The sequence below is a fragment of the Schistocerca nitens genome, chromosome 3 (genome assembly GCF_023898315.1).
Source record: "Schistocerca nitens isolate TAMUIC-IGC-003100 chromosome 3, iqSchNite1.1, whole genome shotgun sequence".
In the NCBI taxonomy this organism is placed as follows: Eukaryota; Metazoa; Arthropoda; class Insecta; order Orthoptera; family Acrididae; genus Schistocerca; species Schistocerca nitens.
In genome coordinates this window covers 725,444,424-725,464,564 of record NC_064616.1, presented here as the reverse complement: position 1 = coordinate 725,464,564, position 20,141 = coordinate 725,444,424, and the positions used below count along the sequence as shown (strand labels likewise).

General features: G+C 41.2%; 3 non-coding genes across 3 annotated transcripts; 1 reads left to right on the top strand and 2 right to left on the bottom strand.

The window, feature by feature from the left end:
- Positions 1-17,688: 17,688 nt before the first annotated feature.
- On the bottom strand, positions 17,689-17,763 carry Trnat-ugu (transfer RNA threonine (anticodon UGU)). The gene has a single exon. It is a non-coding gene; the product is annotated as a tRNA-Thr (tRNA).
- An 805-nt stretch (positions 17,764-18,568) lies between these two features.
- Trnat-ugu (transfer RNA threonine (anticodon UGU)) lies at positions 18,569-18,643 on the bottom strand. The gene has a single exon. It is a non-coding gene; the product is annotated as a tRNA-Thr (tRNA).
- Positions 18,644-19,093: 450 nt separating this feature from the next.
- Trnat-ugu (transfer RNA threonine (anticodon UGU)) lies at positions 19,094-19,168 on the top strand. The gene has a single exon. It is a non-coding gene; the product is annotated as a tRNA-Thr (tRNA).
- Positions 19,169-20,141: the final 973 nt, after the last annotated feature.

Here is a 20,141-nt window from a genome sequence, read left to right as displayed (position 1 = left end):
AAACAGTCCTGTGATACAGAAGCATCCAGTTCAACTCTTCGTGTCTCAGTGCCAGATTCGTGTCAATCGTCAACACAGACCTGCTTTGACAATGAAGTGGTTAGATTAAGTACAGTTATTTGTGTCTTACAAAAGCGTAATGTTTGGTATCTATTTGATTCACTTCTGTTGTTAGTCACTTAATTTTCCTTGCTTCCTTCGTGTGATGACATCATTTTGTTAGCACCTTGTTCACTGACAGATTGTTTGAAAATTATTCAAATATTTGGTTTTGGGTGAAATGTAATGTAATCAGCTCATTATAATGTTTCAACATATTTCTCCCACTATTTGGTAGTTGCTTGTCCCACTTAGAATAATATAAAGCTGAAGGTCGTATTGTGGCAAAAGGTGACAATGACAAACACAGTAAGCCTACAGAACGATAAATGAGCTGTCGATGGCTTCTCCTTGTAGAGGCATATGTCTGTGCTTCTTACGTGTGAATCCGTGTGTTTATATTCTTTTGATATCAACGTGGAAAGCTGCAATTCTATTCAACGTCCCAAGTGTTTCTTCACGAATTTGTTGTAGCTTGCCACTCGATTCATGGTTTTTGTGCATACTTGCGCTTATTTTAGAATCATTCCTAGAAACATATTTGCCTTCTGATACTATACAAACCCTTGGCGGCAAGAAAATAACTCAAATATTTCGTAAATTACGTAGGAAATTGATGCAAAACAAACATTATGCTAACGGCGCATCTGACGTTCACCTTAGTCGCCGCTTGGAGCGCTAGTGTGGCACCATCTGTCAAATGGTAATAACTTTTACAGCAGTGAGTGTTGCGACTGTTATGTTACACTGCTGACACATTTGTGGTCAATTATTTACATTGACACATCTTGAATCTATTGAGTTAGATTAGATTAGAATAGGTTAGGTTTACTTTCATTCCAACTTATCCGTAGTGAGGAGGTCCACCAGGATGTAGAACATCTCAGAAAAATAATAATACATGACAAATATTTACAACTGAAACAAATAAGCTAATGAACCTTCCACAGGTCCCAAGTGGAGTGATTGTCATTTTTCAAATTAACACTATATGAAAGAATCAGTTTACAAACACTAATGCACTGAATTTAAAATAAAAAAGTTACTTTTAATCTATAAAGTAATAAACATGTACTAGAACTACTATAATACTTATTTACCATGAACACATTACTGCACTGAAATGGTGCGGAAGTTAGATTGTACTTACTTACACACACACACACACACACACACACACACAGTTATTTACAATGAACATATTGCTGCACTGAAATTGTGTTGGCATCTGGTAATGTTACTGATGAAAGGTCATATATATATATATATGACCTTTCATATATATATATATGAATTTCTCAGTAGAACCAAATATACAAATCAGTTGGTTCTACTGAGAAATTCATCAATGGAGTGGAAGGAGTTGGCCAAAAAATAAATCCTTTAGGCTTCTCTTAAACTGAATTTCGTTGGTTGTTAGGCTTTTTATGGCTGCTGGCAAGTTATTGGAAATGTACGTTCCTGAATAATGCACACCTTTTTGTACAAGAGTAGGTGACTTTAAATCCTTGTGAAGATTATTCTTATCTCTAGTATTGATTCCATGAATTGAGCTGTTGGTTTGGAATAGTGATATATTGTTAATGACAAATTTCATTAAGGAATAAATATATTGGAAAGCAGTAGTTAGTATCCCTAGTTCCCTAAACAGGCGTCTGCAGGATGTTCTTGAGTTCACACCACATATAACTCTTAGTGCACGTTTTTGTGCTCAGAGAACTTTAGCTTGGCTTGATGAATTACCACAAAAAATAATCCCATGTGACATTATGGAATGGTAGTACGCATAGTATGCCAGTGACACAATTGTCATTGCAAATAGAGATTTGTTAAGATGCTTCAGGAGTTCTGTGGTGTGCTCCTCCCAGTTGAGTTTATTATCAATCTGTAATCCCAAGAATTTAACACTGTCCACGTCTTCTATCAGATTGCCATAGTATGTTAGGTATATACTCGTGGGACACCCCTTACAAGTTCTGAACTGCATGTAGTGTGTTTTTTCAAAGTTCGGTGACAAAGAATTGGCTACGAAGCAGTGATTAATGTGCACAAATATTTTATTAGCCAACCTTTCTAACCCTACACTTGATTTGCTATTTATTGCAATGTTTGTATCATTGGCGTAGAAAACGATCTTGGCATCTGGTAATCTTCCTGATGAAAGGTCATTAAAAAGTAAGGGCCCTAAAATGGAACCTTGTGGGACCCCACATGTAATTAGTTCCCAGTTGGATGACGCCTGATAGCTCAATATATGTCTCTTTCCTAATGACACCATTTGTTTCCTGCCAGAGATATAAGATTTGAACCATTTTGCAGCATTTCCTGTTCCACCATTATATTCTAATTTACTTAAAAGGATATTGTGATTTACACAGTCAAATGCCTTTGACAGATCACAAAATATACCAGTTGCCTGCAATTTTCTGTCTAATGAATTAAGCACATTTTTCACTGTAAGTGTAGATAGCCTTCTCAATATCAGAACCCTTTAGAAATCTGAACTGCGGCTTTGACAGTATGTTATTTAAGATAGGATGGTTATAAAGCCGATTGTACATTACTTTTTCTAAAAGTTTTGAGAATGCTGGCAAAAGTGAAATTGGATGGAAATTTGATGCTATTTCTTTATCTGACTTCTTAAACAGTGGCTTAACTTCAGAATATTTCAACTATTCAGGAAATATTCCACTGATAAACGACTGGTTACACAGGTAGTTAATATGTTACTTAACTCAGAATCACTTTCTTTAATTAACTACGTTGATATTTCATCATACCCACTAGATGTTTTTGATTTTAAAGATTTTATGATGGAAATTACCTCTGCTGGGGTAGTGAGGGTCAAATTCATATTGTGGAAGTTACTTGAAATGTCTGGTCTGAGGTATTCCATAGCAGCATCTACAGAACCTGACAGCCCCATCTTTTCAGTAACAGTTATAAAATGTTTGTTAAAAAGTTCTGTAACACTATACACATCTGTCACCAATCTATCATTTACTCTTAATGCTATTTGTTCCTCTTTATGTCTGGTTCTACCAGTCTCCTCCTTCACTGTATCCCATATTGTCTTTATTTTGTTATCTGATATAACTATCATTTCCTTCTAATATATTTGCTTTGATGTCTGTATTACAGCCTTTAATATTTTGCAGTATTTCTTGTAATGTGCTACTATAGCATCAACATCAGAACTGTTTTGGATTGACAGATACAGTTTTCTTTTTATTTCACAAGATACCCCTATTCCTTGAGTAATCCATGGCTTCTTTGTAGACTTTGCTCTAACCTTGGTAAGTTTTGGGGGAAAGCAGTGTTCGAATAAGGTAAGCACTTTATTAGCAAAAGTGTTATATTTTTCATTCATGCCATGAGCACTGTTAGAAATAGCTTAAGACTGTTGAAGGATTTAGAGTTTTTGAATTCGGTTATCTCATTAAGAATGTTACCTTCATGCTTTGTATTATGTATGAAAATTTCCATGCTATCCATTCTTTTACTTTTTCCTATTTTGTGTAAAATTTCGAGGTTGTCTTCGATTTTCAAAGGGTGGCCTTTGTCTTTAATGTGAGTTGCTACCGCTGATTTGTTACATTTATCAAGCCTGTAGCAGTCTAAATGTTCTTTGAATTGCGTTCTGAAATTTCTGTCTGTTTGGATGATATAATATTTATTACATTGGCTGCAGGTAATTTTGTAAATGCCAGATGCATCAAAACTTGTATCTGGTGGTTTTATATTGTGAATAAGCTTCCTTCTGATGTTGTTGTTGATGCTGAAACTGATTTTTATTTCTATGTTTTTGAATAGTCTTGCTGATTTGTCAAATACTATTCCAAGATATGGCATTTTTACATATTTGACTGCTGGGGCACTGTCAGTTGTGGGTGTAGTTTGGTGTTGTTTGTTCAGTTTATTTTTTATCTGTTGTGACATGGTATTAATTAGAGAAGGATCATATCCATTGTTTATTGCGGTATATGTTATGGTTTCTATTTCTTGTTGGAGTTGTGTATGTTGAAGTGGAAATTTGTGTGCTCTGTACAGCATTGATCTATAAGCTGCTTTTTTATGGGAGCAGGGACGTGTAGAGGAGTTTGGTATAGTGGTGTCAATGCCAGTAGGTTTTCTGTGACAGTGCCCCAGCAGCCAAATATGTAAAAATGCCATATCTTGGAATAGTATCTCACAAATTAGCAAGACTATTCAAAAACACAGAAGTAAAAATCAGCTTCAGCACCAACAACAACCTAAGTAGGAAGCTTATTCACAATATAAAACCACCAGATACAAGTCTTGATGCATCTGGCATTTACAAAATTACCTGCAGCCAATGTAATAAATATTATATCGGCCAAACACGCAGACATTTCAGAACCTGATTCAAAGAACATTTAGACTGCTACAGGCTTGATAAATGTAACAAATCAGCGGTAGCAACTCACACTAAAGACAAAGGCCACCCTTTGAAAATCGAATACAACCTTGAAATTTTATACAAAATAGGAAAAAGTAAAAGAATGGATATCATGGACATTTTCATACATAATACAAAGCATGGAGATAATATTCTTAATGAGATAACCGAATTCAAAAACTCTAAATTCTTCAACAGTCTTAAGCCATTTCTAACTCAACAGATTCCAGATGTGTCAATGTAAATAATTGACTACAAATCTGTCAGTACCAAGAATATCGATGGAAAACCTTGATAATAGATACAGACTTATGTGCTACAGCCCACCATCTTGTGTTGTGTGCATAATGTTGACATGAATGTCGAAGCAATTTGTGCAGTGAATTACCTTGGCAATCAGTGACAAAATACAATGTGTAATAGTGTAATGTTAACAACAGCTCCGCCATTACACCAGTGATGCAAGTCAAGCAGCAAGATGATGAAATCGTAAGTGATCAACTGTCATATAAAAGCCTTTCACACTATTTTCGTAACACATAACTGATGCAAATCTATCTGCATCCTATACAGGCTGTGATATCATACATAGTCAACCACAAGGAAGAAAACCAACAGAAGACATCACTGATTTCGATTTCTAGCCATCCACTGCCCCCCTCCTCCCCTCTAAGTGCCACACCAGCCGCTACAGTAACAAACAATGGACAAAGAGTTCTAGATTAATCTAGTTTAAGTCTGTGTATTTTTAAGTAACATTTCTCTGTATGTATGTAAGTATAAACGCCTGAAGATGAACAGAACATGTTCGAAACGTATTGCATTATGTTAGGTTAAACATAAAATAAAAAAGTGATTGGTAGCAGAAATTAGAAATAAATAATAACTCCACACAGTCACGGTTCACAAACATACCTATTATGGCCGAAAATAATTACAGACGAAGTGTAGCATTTCCAACGTAGACTAACGTTAGATATATTACATAGCAAAGACAACGGTTATAATTAGCGCTTGTTGTGAACAGAACCGGCAAGGTGGCACTCAAAGAATAGAATTACAAACACAAGGATTGATAATCAACGGCATTCAATCCGATATATTTGTGCACACTTTTCGATTGCCAGCCACCATAACTGGAACCATAACCCTCAGCATGGTTCATGCATTAATCTACATATCCGACCAACCTTTCAAAATCCTACCCACAGAACACCTCACTTTCCTAAATAGTACCATGGACTCGACCCTACTCGCCTCTCTAGACCAAATGATTGCCTCACAGCATGTCCAAATCGCCATGGAACGCCTTTTGGAGCATGTAAGGAATTACTGGCGCCAACAGCAGCAACTACTGATAGTCATTGGGTTTTCGACCATAGCTCCCTGAAATTTTGTGCTGTCAAGGAATTGTGTACTGTCTATTCAAGAGAAAAGTTGCCCAAATCACACCCCAGCCGACATTCGACCCAACGATTCGGACAAGTAGAAACGACAGAACAATAAAGGGAATGAAAACAGTGTCTATAAGGACGAGCCGAGTGTTAGACTACATACAGCCATGATATACAAAGAGTAAATACAATGAGCATTCATGAAGAGAAGTAGTGAAGAACCTAATACCATAACGCAAGGACCATAAAAGGGAATAGTTTAGCAATTTTAAATGAAAGTAGTGAATGTAGTACTTTTGGGCGATAGTAGAATTCGGGGGCGAATTTTACCGTGAAGGGGAGAAGTGAAGAGGGAAAATCATTAAATTGCTTAAACGCATTAAAAAGGTCAGAAGTAGTACTGCGACTCCTATTAACATCTCAGGAGAATGGTAGTATGTCGTTAAGTGGATCGCAGACCAGCTGAGTCGGACAACACAATACGGAAGCGGGAACGATAACAGGTGGGTTACGTGACGTTCGACAGCGCGCTCAGCACCAAAGTGACGACACAGGGTGCGGTAACAGTGTCCTGATTAAATCAGCTGGAGGCAATCAGCCCATGCTGGAGCATTCCATCGTCCTACTAACCAGAGGAAAACCCATCAGACATCAGTGGGGAAGAAGCATACTTAACGACCACAGGCCAGCCCGTCGCAGTCGGATTCAGCTAGGTAGTCAAATGATGTACTACCTGTCCAACACGGTGCCACCGCCACCATGGACACCGGGACCGAGCCTCGAGCTCCGTACTCCAGCGTGACCCTCCACCAGCCAGCCACTGTCTCGGAGATAGTCTACTGGGTGGATCGCTGTTCCACTTGCAGCCATTGACGTCACGCTTCGCCGGACGGCGCCGGGTGCAATAGGCGTTCGACGCCTCGACACAGCCAGCGTCCACGGAAGGCTGACGCCCGCTCCATGCCACAGTGGCTTACTCCACTGCCACTAGATACGTAACACGCTGCAGGGCCAGGTGCTCCTTGTGCCTACCGCTAGCTGTCTTCTCTGCCAGTGTATTACGAGGAGATGAATATTCAACCTGAGGGCCATCCCTCAATTGTAAGGACTTGTTATTGAAATAAATGCTTTGTATTTGCCAACAGGAGTCGCTGCCGTCCATGCCCTCCCACCTCCTGGCAGAGAACCCACGATCCCGACAGTCATGACAATAGCTCCTTTTACAGTGTAAAAAGATCCTGTTGTAATAGTGTATTGCAGTATAGAGAATGTGTGTGTTTGTGTGTGTGTGTGTGTGTGTGTGTGCGTGAACTTTATTTTACATCTTTCTTCAAGTTTATTGGGACAACTCGGTGCTCTCGGAAAAACATTGTGCACATCAAGTATTGAATTACCCAATATTTCGAAAAACTGTCTTAATGGGTGTAGACAATGTGAAGCGACAAATGCTGATACACTTGAGTAACATGACTGAGATGGTAATATTTGTCATGGTAGCATGGAGCCCATCCCCCATGAACCATGGACCTTGCCGTTGGTGGGGAGGCTTGCGTGCCTCAGCGATACAGATAGCCGTACCGTAGGTACAACCACAACGGAGGGGTATCTGTTGAGAGGCCAGACAAACGTGTAGTTCCTGAAGAGGGGCAGCAGCCTTTTCAGTAGTTGCAAGGGCAACAGTCTGGATGATTGACTGATCTGGCCTTGTAACAATAACCAAAACGGCCTTGCTGTGCTGGTACTGCGAACGGCTGAAAGCAAGGGGAAACTACAGCCGTAATTTTTCCCGAGGGCATGCAGCTTTACTGTATGATTAAATGATGATGGCGTCCTCTTGGGTAAAATATTCCGGAGGTAAAATAGTCCCCCATTCGGATCTCCGGGTGGGGACTACTCAAGAGGATGTCGTTATCAGGAGAAAGAAAACTGGTGTTCTACGGATCGGAGCGTGGAATGTCAGATCCCTTAATCGGGCAGGTAGGTTAGAAAATTTGAAAAGGGAAATGGATAGGTTAAAGTTAGATATAGTGGGAATTAGTGAAGTTCGGTGGCAGGAGGAACAAGACTTCTGGTCAGGTGACTACAGGGTTATAAACACAAAGTCAAATAGGGGTAATGCAGGAGTAGGTTTAATAATGAATAGGAAAATAGGAATGCGGGTAAGCTACTACAAACAGCATAGTGAACGCATTATTGTGGCCAAGATAGATACGAAGCCCACACCTACTACAGTAGTACAAGTTTATATGCCTACTAGCTCTGCAGATGACGAAGAAATTGAAGAAATGTATGATGAAATAAAATAAATTGTTCAAATAGTGAAGGGAGACGAAAATTTAATAGTCATGGGTGACTGGAATTCGAGTATAGGAAAAGGGAGAGAAGGAAACGTAGTAGATGAATATGGAATGGGGCTAAGAAATGAAAGAGGAAGCCGCCTGGTAGAATTTAGCACAGAGCACAACTTAATCATAGCTAACACTTGGTTTAAGAATCATGATAGAAGGTTGTATACATGGAAGAACCCTGGAGATACTAAAAGGTATCAGATAGATTATATAATGGTAAGACAGAGATTTAGGAACCAGGTTTTAAATTGTAAGACATTTCCAGGGGCAGATGAGGACTCTGATCACAATCTATTGGTTATGACCTGTAGATTAAAACTGAAGAAACTGCAAAAAGATGGGAATTTAAGGAGATGGGACCTGGATAAACTGAAAGAACCAGAGGTTGTAGAGAGTTTCAGGGAGAGCATAAGGGAACAATTGACAGGAATGGGGGAAAGAAATACAGTAGAAGAAGAATGGGTAGCTTTGAGGGATGAAGTAGTGAAGGCAGCAGAGGATCAAGTAGGTAAAAAGATGAGGGCTAGTAGAAATCCTTGGGCAACAGAAGAAATATTGAATTTAATTGATGAAAGGAGAAAATATAAAAATGCAGTAAATGAAGCAGGCAAACAGGAATACAAGCGTCTCAAAAATGAGATCGACAGGAAGTGCAAAATGGCTAAGCAGGGATGGCTAGAGGACAAATGGAAGGATGTAGAGGCTTATCTCACTAGTGGTAAGATAGATACTGCCTACAGGAAAATTAAAGAGACCTTTTGAGATAAGAGAACCACTTGTATGAACATCAAGAGCTCAGATGGAAACCCAGTTCTAAGCAAAGAAGGGAAAACAGAAAGGTGGAAGGAGTATATAGAGAGTCTATACAAGGGCGATGTACTTGAGGACAATATTATGGAAATGGAAGAGGATGTAGATGAAGATGAAATGGGAGATACGATACTGCGTGAAGAGTTTGACAGAGCACTGAAAGACCTGAGTCGAAACAAGGCCCCCGGAGTAGACAACATTCCATCGGAACTACTGACGGCCTTGGGAGAGCCAGTCCTGACAAAACTCTACCATCTGGTGAGCAAGATGTATGAAACAGGTGAAATACCGTCAGACTTCAAGAAGAATATAATAATTCCAATCCCAAAGAAAGCAGGTGTTGACAGATGTGAGAATTACCGAACAATCAGTTTAATAAGCCACAGCTGCAAAATACTAACACGAATACTTTACAGACGAATGGAAAAACTAGTAGAAGCCGATCTCGGGGAAGATCAGTTTGGATTCCGTAGAAATACTGGAACACGTGAGGCAATAGTGACCTTACGACTTATCTTAGAAGAAAGATTAAGGAAAGGCAAACCTACGTTTCTAGCATTTGTAGACTTAGAGAAAGCTTTTGACAATGTGGACTGGACTACTCTCTTTCACATTCTAAAGGTGGCAGGGGTAAAATACAGGGAGCGAAAGGCTATTTACAATTTGTACAGAAACCAGATGGCAGTTATAAGAGTCGAGGGACATGAAAGGGGAGCAGTGGTTGGGAAGGGAGTAAGACAGGGTTGTAGCCTCTCCCCGATGTTATTCAATCTGTATATTGAGTAAGCAGTAAAGGAAACAAAAGAAAAATTCGGAGTAGGTATTAAAATCCATGGAGAAGAAATAAAAACTTTGAGGTTCGCCGATGACATTGTAATTCTGTCAGAGACAGCAAAGGACTTGGAAGAGCAGTTGAACGGAATGGATGGTGTCTTGAAGGGAGGATATAAGATGAACATCAACAAAAGCAAAACGAGTATAATGGAATGTAGTCGAATTAAGTCGGGTGATGTTGAGGGTATTAGATTAGGAAATGAGACAATTAAAGTAGTAAAGGAGTTTTGCTATTTGGGGAGCAAAATAACTGATGATGGTCGAAGTAGAGAGGATATAAAATGTAGACTGGCAATGGCAAGGAAAGCGTTTCTGAAGAAGAGAAATTTGTTAACATCGAGTATAGATTTAAGTGTCAGGAAGTCATTTCTGAAAGTATTTGTATGGAGTGTAGCCATGTATGGAAGTGAAACATGGACGGTAAATAGTTTGGACAAGAAGAGAATAGAAGCTTTCGAAATGTGGTGCTACAGAAGAATGCTGAAGATTAGATGGGTAGATCACATAACTAATGAGGAGGTACTGAATAGGATTGGGGAGAAGAGGAGTTTGTGGCACAACTTGACCAGAAGAAGGGATCGGTTGGTAGGACATGTTCTGAGGCATCAAGGGATCACCAATTTGGTATTGGAGGGCAGTGTGGAGGGTAAAAATCGTAGGGGGAGACCAAGAGATGAATACACTAAGCAGATTCAGAAGGATGTAGGTTGCGGTAGGTACTGAGAGATGAAGAAGCTTGCACAGGATAGAGTAGCATGGAGAGCTGCATCAAACCAGTCTCAGGACTGAAGACCACGACAACAACAACAGCGTGGAGCAACAGAAAGTGGACAGTATCAGATCGACAGTGACCATTAGCGATGAACATACATAACATGATATGAAATTAATTGATATTGCATGGAATAAGGCAACATGGGATGGGATCAGATGACATGGAATCGTCTGATACTAAGGAGATGTCAATGACATAAGCCAAAGACTGTGATGTCATAGTTAAACTTCAACTGTATAGGCCAAAAAAGCAGATACAGGGCGAAAAGAAACACAAATAGTTAAATAGGCAAATATGTCGAAGAAAGGTTGATTGAGACGGTTATATTTGCCATGGTAGCACGGAGCAACAGAAAGTGGTGAGAATATAACATTTAGTGCCCAGTCTCACTTCCAGATTACAGTTCATTGATGACTTCTGGTGAACAAAGAAGATTGTGTACTGAGTACTGCAAGATTTACAGAGCTTGCGGGGTCTGAAAACGTAATTCTTGAAATAATAGGAAACTTTACAATTCTTACAAAAGCGTGTAAACGGTGAAATTAGTAGAATTTGTTAAAAATTTCAAATTCTGGGACACAATTGATTTATGTGTATTCTGATTTGCAAATATAACGTTACACGTAAGTCTAGCACTTACGAAGTACTGCGCAAAATTTTCATTTCTGTGGTTGGAGCAAGAACACGATGGCAAGAGTTGGTCGTCCAAATAAGAGGAGGAAGAGGACTGCAGATGCCTTTTCTCGCTCTTTTATCTTAGGATAATGGGCTACTTGACATTTTAACTTAAGATTTTTTGTGATTTTCCAGAAAGGTAAATCATAGTGCAATTTCCTGGGCCGTCGGTACCCGGTCCATGCTACAGAATATTGGGAATAGTGGATGTATAGAAAGCACGCCGAGGTCCCAGCTAATGGGAGATGCCAAGCTGCTTCCACACCTGTAGCTTACTACACAAAGTTTGGATAAATAAATCATAATATGGATCTTAGTATTCTGACTTGGTTAAAAACAACCAAATGATTAAGTGCCCCAGCTGCGGGAATGTCAACGGAGAACATTACAGTCTTTGATTTCCGCAACATACATCCGTTTGCAGCAACCCTTTACAAAAATTATTGTGACACAGTAATGCCCTGCTCTGCAAAACTTAATGACGAGATAGGTAAAGCTTCGCAACAATAAACCACTCAGTGAAAATGAATGAAAACACGGGTGCTTGTTGCCAGAGCTCTCCCAGTCGTGCACAGAAAGCTGGGCGTCACATGACGAGAGGTCAACGTGCTTATAGCACCAAATAGGACTGGCCCCGCAACACGAAGCAGTTGAAGGAGTGGGAAACGACAGTGTATGTCAATCTGCGAGTAGTTACGTTTCACTGACGTGTGGTTCTACGCTACACCTCGACCTGGGGACAACATTTGTATGACTTCACACAGGGAAGAATCATTGGGAAACTGGAACAAGGGCGAAGTGTGACTAGTGTAACCCGGGAGTTTGGTACTGCTCACAGCACTGTTCCGCGTGCATCGGGAGTATCGGGAGCGTTCAGAACCACAGGCACTGCTACCCGAAGGATAGGAGATGATAGACCACTTTCAACTACAGCAGCAGACGACCGCTACATTGTGCAACAAGCAAGAAGCGACACACATCACACAGCGGGTGCAATTGCAACCACATTTAACAAGAGTGCAAGGTACACAACTTCACCCTCCACAGGAGCACGATGACTGCATGGGGTTGGTCTCTTTGGCCGACGACCAGTACGTTGTGTCCTCTTGACACCCCTACATCGGTGGCACTGATGGGAGCACCGTTTCCGAAGGTTCCAAGAGCATAGGGACTGGGCCAACGAGGAGAGGGTTCATGTGCTCTTCTCAGATGAGACAGATTCAGTCTAAGTAGTGACTCTGGACGTACCCTCATATAGCGAGATGTGGGAATACGTAATGCATCCAAAAACAATGTCGAATATGATTGTTTTGGTGGTCCAGATGTTATGACATGGTGAAGCATAATGTTGCATGGGAGTACTAACCGCCAAATCTTATAACACGATACACCTACCGTTCAACGATATTGTGGCACTGTGCACTTTCTTAAGTGCGTCTTTTTGCGGGGACATTCGACCCTGACTTCATTTTTATGGGTGACAATGCGCGACCGCGTCTAACAGCGCAGATGGAAGAGCTCTTGGAAAGATAGGGTATTTTCCGGATGGGCTGGTCTGCCCATTTCCCCGACTTAAATCTCATCAAGCGCGTATGAGACGCTTGGGGGAGACGTATTGCAACACGTTCACATGCCCCTACGACCATCTAGCAGTTGTCAACCACGCTGGTGGAGGAATGGAACGCCCTGTCACAAGAACTCCTTACCAACCATGTGGTCAGCAAAATGGTTCAAATGGCTCTGAGCACTATGGGACTTAACATCTGAGGTCATCAGTCCCCAAGACCTACTTAAACCTAACTAACCTAAGGACATCACACACATTCATGCCCGAGGCAGGATTTGAACATGCGACGGTAGCGGTCGCTCGGTTCCAGACTGAAGCGCCTAGAACCGCTCGGCCACGCCGGCCGGCTGTGGTCAGCATCGGAGCAATTTGCAGAGCATGCTTTGCCGTCCGAGATGATCACGCATCCTATTAAGAACCATGTCTAAGCGACCGTCATAAATCGTGGTGACTTCAGTGTCATTATTGTTTTTGAACAAAAGTGTTACATCTGTTCGTCTCACTGCGTATTTCTTTCAGTTACTTTCTGGTCTCTACTGTAGCAGTTCTTTCTACGTATGGTCCAAGTTTCAAGGAGTTATTTTACTTGTCAGTGACACATGACGTGAAAGTTCGTTCTTCAGTTTTGCCCCCCAACGTACTTCCTGTCGTACACCACAGCAGAAAAAGAAGTTAATTTTAATATGTCCATTTTGTAAACAATTATCCCTGTGTTGCTTTCTGGCGTTTTAGTTATCTCGAAACGCACATAACACAAACAGGTGAGTTGATTCTACACTGCTAGAGCGTAAAATACACTATTGTTGTACATACATTTGAGTCGCCAGTTTGATTTCTAATTTATTTTGCCGTCTCATTTGTGACTTCTTTCGATCACAGTTGATGATTTTGAAATATGTGTAGTTGTATAAGCAAACCATCGTGTCTGTATGGAACCTCAGATCATAGATGACCAACTGAACTTTCTTCACTGTTGTGTAACGCCAACTTTTCACAGTCTACAAGAAACACACACTCGTGAAGAATGTTCGGTTTAGAAAACATTTCTATGTGGTCTTGAGTAATGTTCAGTTTCTCTGGCATTTGCAAAATTCGTTCATTGTACTGTTATTACCACTATGCAGGGCAACAACAAACCTTGGGTCCGGTCCTTCAAATCAGCTTCTGCAGCAAGCCTCTGGAAGATGCTTGTAGTTATTGTCCTGCACGGTACTTCCCTGCTTTCCCTTCCTGTAATGCCCGGTGGCCTGGGATCTCCTCATAAAGACAGTGCTTACACGTTGTAAAATGGGCAATAAACTGCAGATTTGAAGGGGGTACAGGGAGGCTAGGGAAGTAGGAGACAGAGTTATGTAAGATCAGGCAGGATATAGCAGGATTATCAGAGGTTTCTTTGAATAACACAAACCAAACGGAATTATATTCACAACATACAGTTTATTACAGAGGAATAGAGCAGAGAAAAACTTGAGGCATAGGCTTAGTTGAAACCAAGAAAATCGAATCCCATGTTGTAGATACTGAAAGAATCGCAAATAAAAGAGCAAGGCTTGTTATACAAATAAACAAAGTATACTGCATGGAAGGCATTGACATCTAATCTGGTGAGCAGGTAGAACACCATCAAGAACAATTACAAATACTAATGTCAGTAGGATGGCCCAATAATAAGATAAATGGAAATTATGGTAAAAACTACAGATGAATTCTTCAGTGAAGAATTTTTGCGTATGATACCAGAAGAAAATGGACCAGACAAGGACCAAATGAAACTAAAAGTGAAATTAGCTTAGGCTAACAGCAAAATACCTTACAGATACGAAGACAGCAAAGTAAAATAAAATCACAAATTGAACAAGATAGCTATTAAAGAGATCACAAGAGTTTCACTAAACGATAAAAGGAACACGAGAAAATAAGGGGGACTGTGCAAAACCCTTAAGAAATGTCTTTGAGAAGATGTGAGAAAATACAACGAAAGTTTTGTAAGAGAAACCAACAAGAATATCAAGAAAACAGCGGAAACTTTTAGTGGGTGTAGACAACATTTTATCAGTTGAAATGCTGGGTGCACAATATCTTCCAACAGAAACAAATTGTACAAATATTCGGAGATCTCTTCAAGAAGATAAACACAAACATGAATAACAACAACTGACTTTCTGAACATAATGCTATTCTAAGTATGGAGAAAGGAAAGACGACTAGTGGTGGTGTTTCAATAGAAATTGGTTAAAGTTGAAGACAAAATAATACAGAAAGGACAAGCACAAGTATTTAAAGAATGTCTGCTGGTGCAGAATGCTAACTTGTACTGTGTAAGAACTGAGAAACATGTAATACAAACAGTGGAGACATACTAGTCTGCGCTCAGTAAAGTGCAAAATATTCATTAAAATTATCCCCATCTGCAGAGAAAAACATTGAATTTCAGTTAAGCAAAGGAAAAAGCCAGCACTGAAAATGAATATTCGAGGTGGCTTTAAGAAGTAAGTTACACGTTTCGTCTCACCCTAAGGCTACGGACACATTGTCAGAAGAGAGTCCATATTCTGGGTTTATTACAGACACACTTCTACTGTGGTAGAATTAACAGATGAGCATCATTGTGTGAGAGTCAAATGGTGCAGCAACTGGAAATGTACTTAAAAAACTGAAGTACACGGGACAGTACGATTCTTGTGGGAAATGCATCTAACTTTCAGACAGATTCACTGTGAAATTCTGGCGGTATGGACTATACGCAATGTCGCGTCCTGCCACAGTAAAATTTTGTGAACAGTTTCACCAAGGGTGCATTTCTTATTTTTGTGGCGCCGCCATCTTGGATTTTTCGGCAACCGCTTTTATGTGCAAGAATGCCTACAGTCATTCTACTCTAGATGTCGGACTCTGTTAGTGACAGTGTGTTATTTAACTGTCTACACTTAGTGGTCAGTGATTTTGGCTTTAATAGGGTCAAGGAACACACGGGCTAACTGATATAGTGTGAACTGAGTGACCCTTGTAGTTGTAAATCTGCTTCCACTAGGTTATATGTGCTGTTCGTTCCATAGGTTCATAGCCATGAGATCCTCATGGATGTGAAACATATTATAAAAAACACAATATAGGAAATATACTTCACACAAGAATTAAAATCTTGAGTTCATACTACAAATCAGTGATGACTTGGCTATTAGATGTCCACTACAGGTAGAATTTTAAAGCTCGTTTCTCCTGTGGAGAGCCTTATTGGGCCTAGGTGTAGATCTCATCAGGCCTTCCAACTTGATTACAAAAAGTAATCTGTATCTCTGTAACTTTTTAATGGCCTGGGAGTGCACCATGAAACAATAATTTCGACAAAATAAGTATCAGCCTTTTTTATAAAGTAGCAGGAAATACATACATTTATTATTATCATCATCAACGAAAATGTGAATTGTATGGACTATTTTAGCTTCGCAGATAATAGGCTGTAACTGTGGAGAAATATAAATAAATAAAAGAAGTTAAGTTTAATTTTATTATGTCGTTAGTCATTTAAATATAAAAATATGTGCATTGCAAGCAATGTATATCTTCAAAAAGCTGAAATTTCTACATTACATTAGATAGTACGATTTATGGATGCACTGTTTTTCATATGTACTAACGCACAACACACTTCTATCCAGTGATATAAATGAAAGTAACAGAGCTACATACATAATTTATCAATAAACTCATTAAACAGTTTCCCTTACTTCTTTGTTGGCATATGTTTCAAGACAGTTCCATAGGAAGTACTTGTAAATCTGATAATCTATGTTGTGTCTGTCCAGTGTGCTAAACTATCTTCGAGTTATAGTTACAGATACTGACAGGGAACAAAATGTTGTGAGAATAATGCAAATATTTTGGGCAATGTTGCTCAGTTTTTGCTCAAGAATTATAATTCATATCTCAAGTGGTATTACTCAGTCACTGAAATTATCATCTTGAATTGCTTTCAGATGTTGCATTTTTTCCACCGTGACTATAGTCTATTATTGACACACCATTGCTTTAGATTTTACAGTGAACCCAGCAATTCGTGTTATCTCTCCACTTACTGCTCCGCATTAAGTCAATGGCTGTTCGAGAATGACCTGGACAGTGAAGATTCTAACATAAGAAATACTAACATTTAAGGCCACAAACATTAGTTCATTAACTTTTTTTATCAACCAGCGCTCACAAAGGTTCATAATACATCCCAGTAGACTGCACATCACAAGATAACATTAAAACTTTTCGCAGTGACATTCTATATCACATGTCTGTTCCTGACACGGATGCCCAACTACATTTTGCAATCCAGTAGTCCATCTGCCCTCCTTTGTTCAAATATTAATCGTATTTCAGGTTGTAATTCTAGCACAACTTTTGCCCCGCTGCTACACAGCACAATGGGTCTAAACGAAATACCGTGAACACAGACAGCTCTTAGACTTCTTCTCTACAAACCAGCAATAATGGTCAGCGATATGCTTTTATCATTCTTTCATGTTATTTTGATATTATTTGACTCACCATCACATATTTACCATAGTTAACCAGCCACACTCGTTTTGTGAAAGAATGAGTAATAATAAAATACAAAAAATATACAACAAGACATGAACAAACTACGTGTAAGAAGAGTACATGGCAATTACAGATCTATATCTAAACCATCCCCGTTGAATGAAATGATAATTAAATAGACACCCTAGCTGCAAACAGGCGTTGATATACTTCACTGGAGACATGTTGAAAATGTGTGCCCCGACCGGGACTCGAACCCGGGATCTCCTGCTTACATGGCAGACGCTCTATCCGTCTGAGCCACCGAGGGCACAGAGGATAGTGCGTCTGCAGGGACTTATCCCCTGCACGCTCCCCGTGAGATCCACATTCCCAACATGTCCACACCACTACATTCGTAGTGCGCCTAATAGATGTTTGCCCATCATACTCATTACTCGTGGCAGATTAATCTACCAAGTCCCGTACGAGTTCGGGCATAGCGTGTGCGTTCACACAAGAAGGTCAATGGCCGGGAAGCCATATTTTAACTATATATGACGGTAGTATCTGTTCTCGAAAGAACACATACCGTGGATGACCGTGCAGCTTTGCTAGAAATGAAATGATAATTAAATAGACACCCTAGCTGCAAACAGGCGTTGATATACTTCACTGGAGACATGTTGAAAATGTGTGCCCCGACCGGGACTCGAACCCGGGATCTCCTGCTTACATGGCAGACGCTCTATCCGTCTGAGCCGCCGAGGGCACAGAGGATAGTGCGTCTGCAGGGACTTATCCCCTGCACGCTCCCCGTGAGATCCACATTCCCAACATGTCCACACCACTACATTCGTAGTGCGCCTAATAGATGTTTGCCCATCATACTCATTACTCGTGGCAGATTAATCTACCAAGTCCCGTACGAGTTCGGGCATAGCGTGTGCGTTCACACAAGAAGGTCAATGGCCGGGAAGCCATATTTTAACTATATATGACGGTAGTATCTGTTCTCGAAAGAACACATACCGTGGATGACCGTGCAGCTTTGCTAGAAATGAAATGATAATTAAATAGACACCCTAGCTGCAAACAGGCGTTGATATACTTCACTGGAGACATGTTGAAAATGTGTGCCCCGACCGGGACTCGAACCCGGGATCTCCTGCTTACATGGCAGACGCTCTATCCGTCTGAGCCACCGAGGGCACAGAGGATAGTGCGTCTGCAGGGACTTATCCCCTGCACGCTCCCCGTGAGATCCACATTCCCAACATGTCCACACCACTACATTCGTAGTGCGCCTAATAGATGTTTGCCCATCATACTCATTACTCGTGGCAGATTAATCTACCAAGTCCCGTACGAGTTCGGGCATAGCGTGTGCGTTCACACAAGAAGGTCAATGGCCGGGAAGCCATATTTTAACTATATATGACGGTAGTATATGGCTTCCCGGCCATTGACCTTCTTGTGTGAACGCACACGCTATGCCCGAACTCGTACGGGACTTGGTAGATTAATCTGCCACGAGTAATGAGTATGATGGGCAAACATCTATTAGGCGCACTACGAATGTAGTGGTGTGGACATGTTGGGAATGTGGATCTCACGGGGAGCGTGCAGGGGATAAGTCCCTGCAGACGCACTATCCTCTGTGCCCTCGGTGGCTCAGACGGATAGAGCGTCTGCCATGTAAGCAGGAGATCCCGGGTTCGAGTCCCGGTCGGGGCACACATTTTCAACATGTCTCCAGTGAAGTATATCAACGCCTGTTTGCAGCTAGGGTGTCTATTTAATTATCATTTCATTTCTAGCAAAGCTGCACGGTCATCCACGGTATGTGTTCTTTCGAGAACAGATACTACCGTCATATATACATCCCCGTTGACTCCTCACTGCTCTGTGGGGACCTGTAGGCCGGCCCCGCTGCTGCTTCTTCGTCAGCTGGTGTAGCTGGGGACGCGGCGGCAACGACCGCCCGCGATCCGGAGTCCGAACTTGCAGCCATCGTCTCGGTAGTCTCCAGCGTGTGTCGGGAACTGAGACGACTGCCCGCGGTAGCGAGCCGAAAAGTGGCCCACCCTGGCTAGCTGCAGACCCGGCGTCGGCCTCAGAGGGTCGAACGAACGACCCGCCGTGGACTGGGACACTGGCGCCTCATCTGTTACTGCGTGTAGCCCGGCGGTGTGACATACCTCGCCGTCCAGGAGAGCTGCTACACTTGAATGCCCCGTGTTGGCTTCAGAGGGTTGAACCAACTACACGCCATGGAATGGGACGCTGTCGCCCCATCTGTTGCCGCGTGTAGTCGGTGGTGCGACACGCCCCGCCGTACAGCAGAGCTGTCACACTTCCATGAATCTCGTTCGAAAACAACACCTATTTATTCTCGGCTGCGCGCCCATGTTTCGCTAACAAATCGCTCCAAATCACATACACACCACACCCTGGTTGCACCAGTTCTGCCTATAGCTTGCACCATGCGAACTGCTACGTTTACTCTTTTCAGCGGTTTGACGGCCCTGTGGCCTCCATTCCACTTCGCATCCACCGGTCAGCGAAACTTACTGCAATCCTCCCCACACCTGGCTGTAATTTGTGCTCAGAATACACAAAAATCATTGCATCGCAAACACATCACACAGAACTAACTTTCCCTATCCCAAACGATGGTGCTGGTACAATACAGTGGAAAAACCAAATT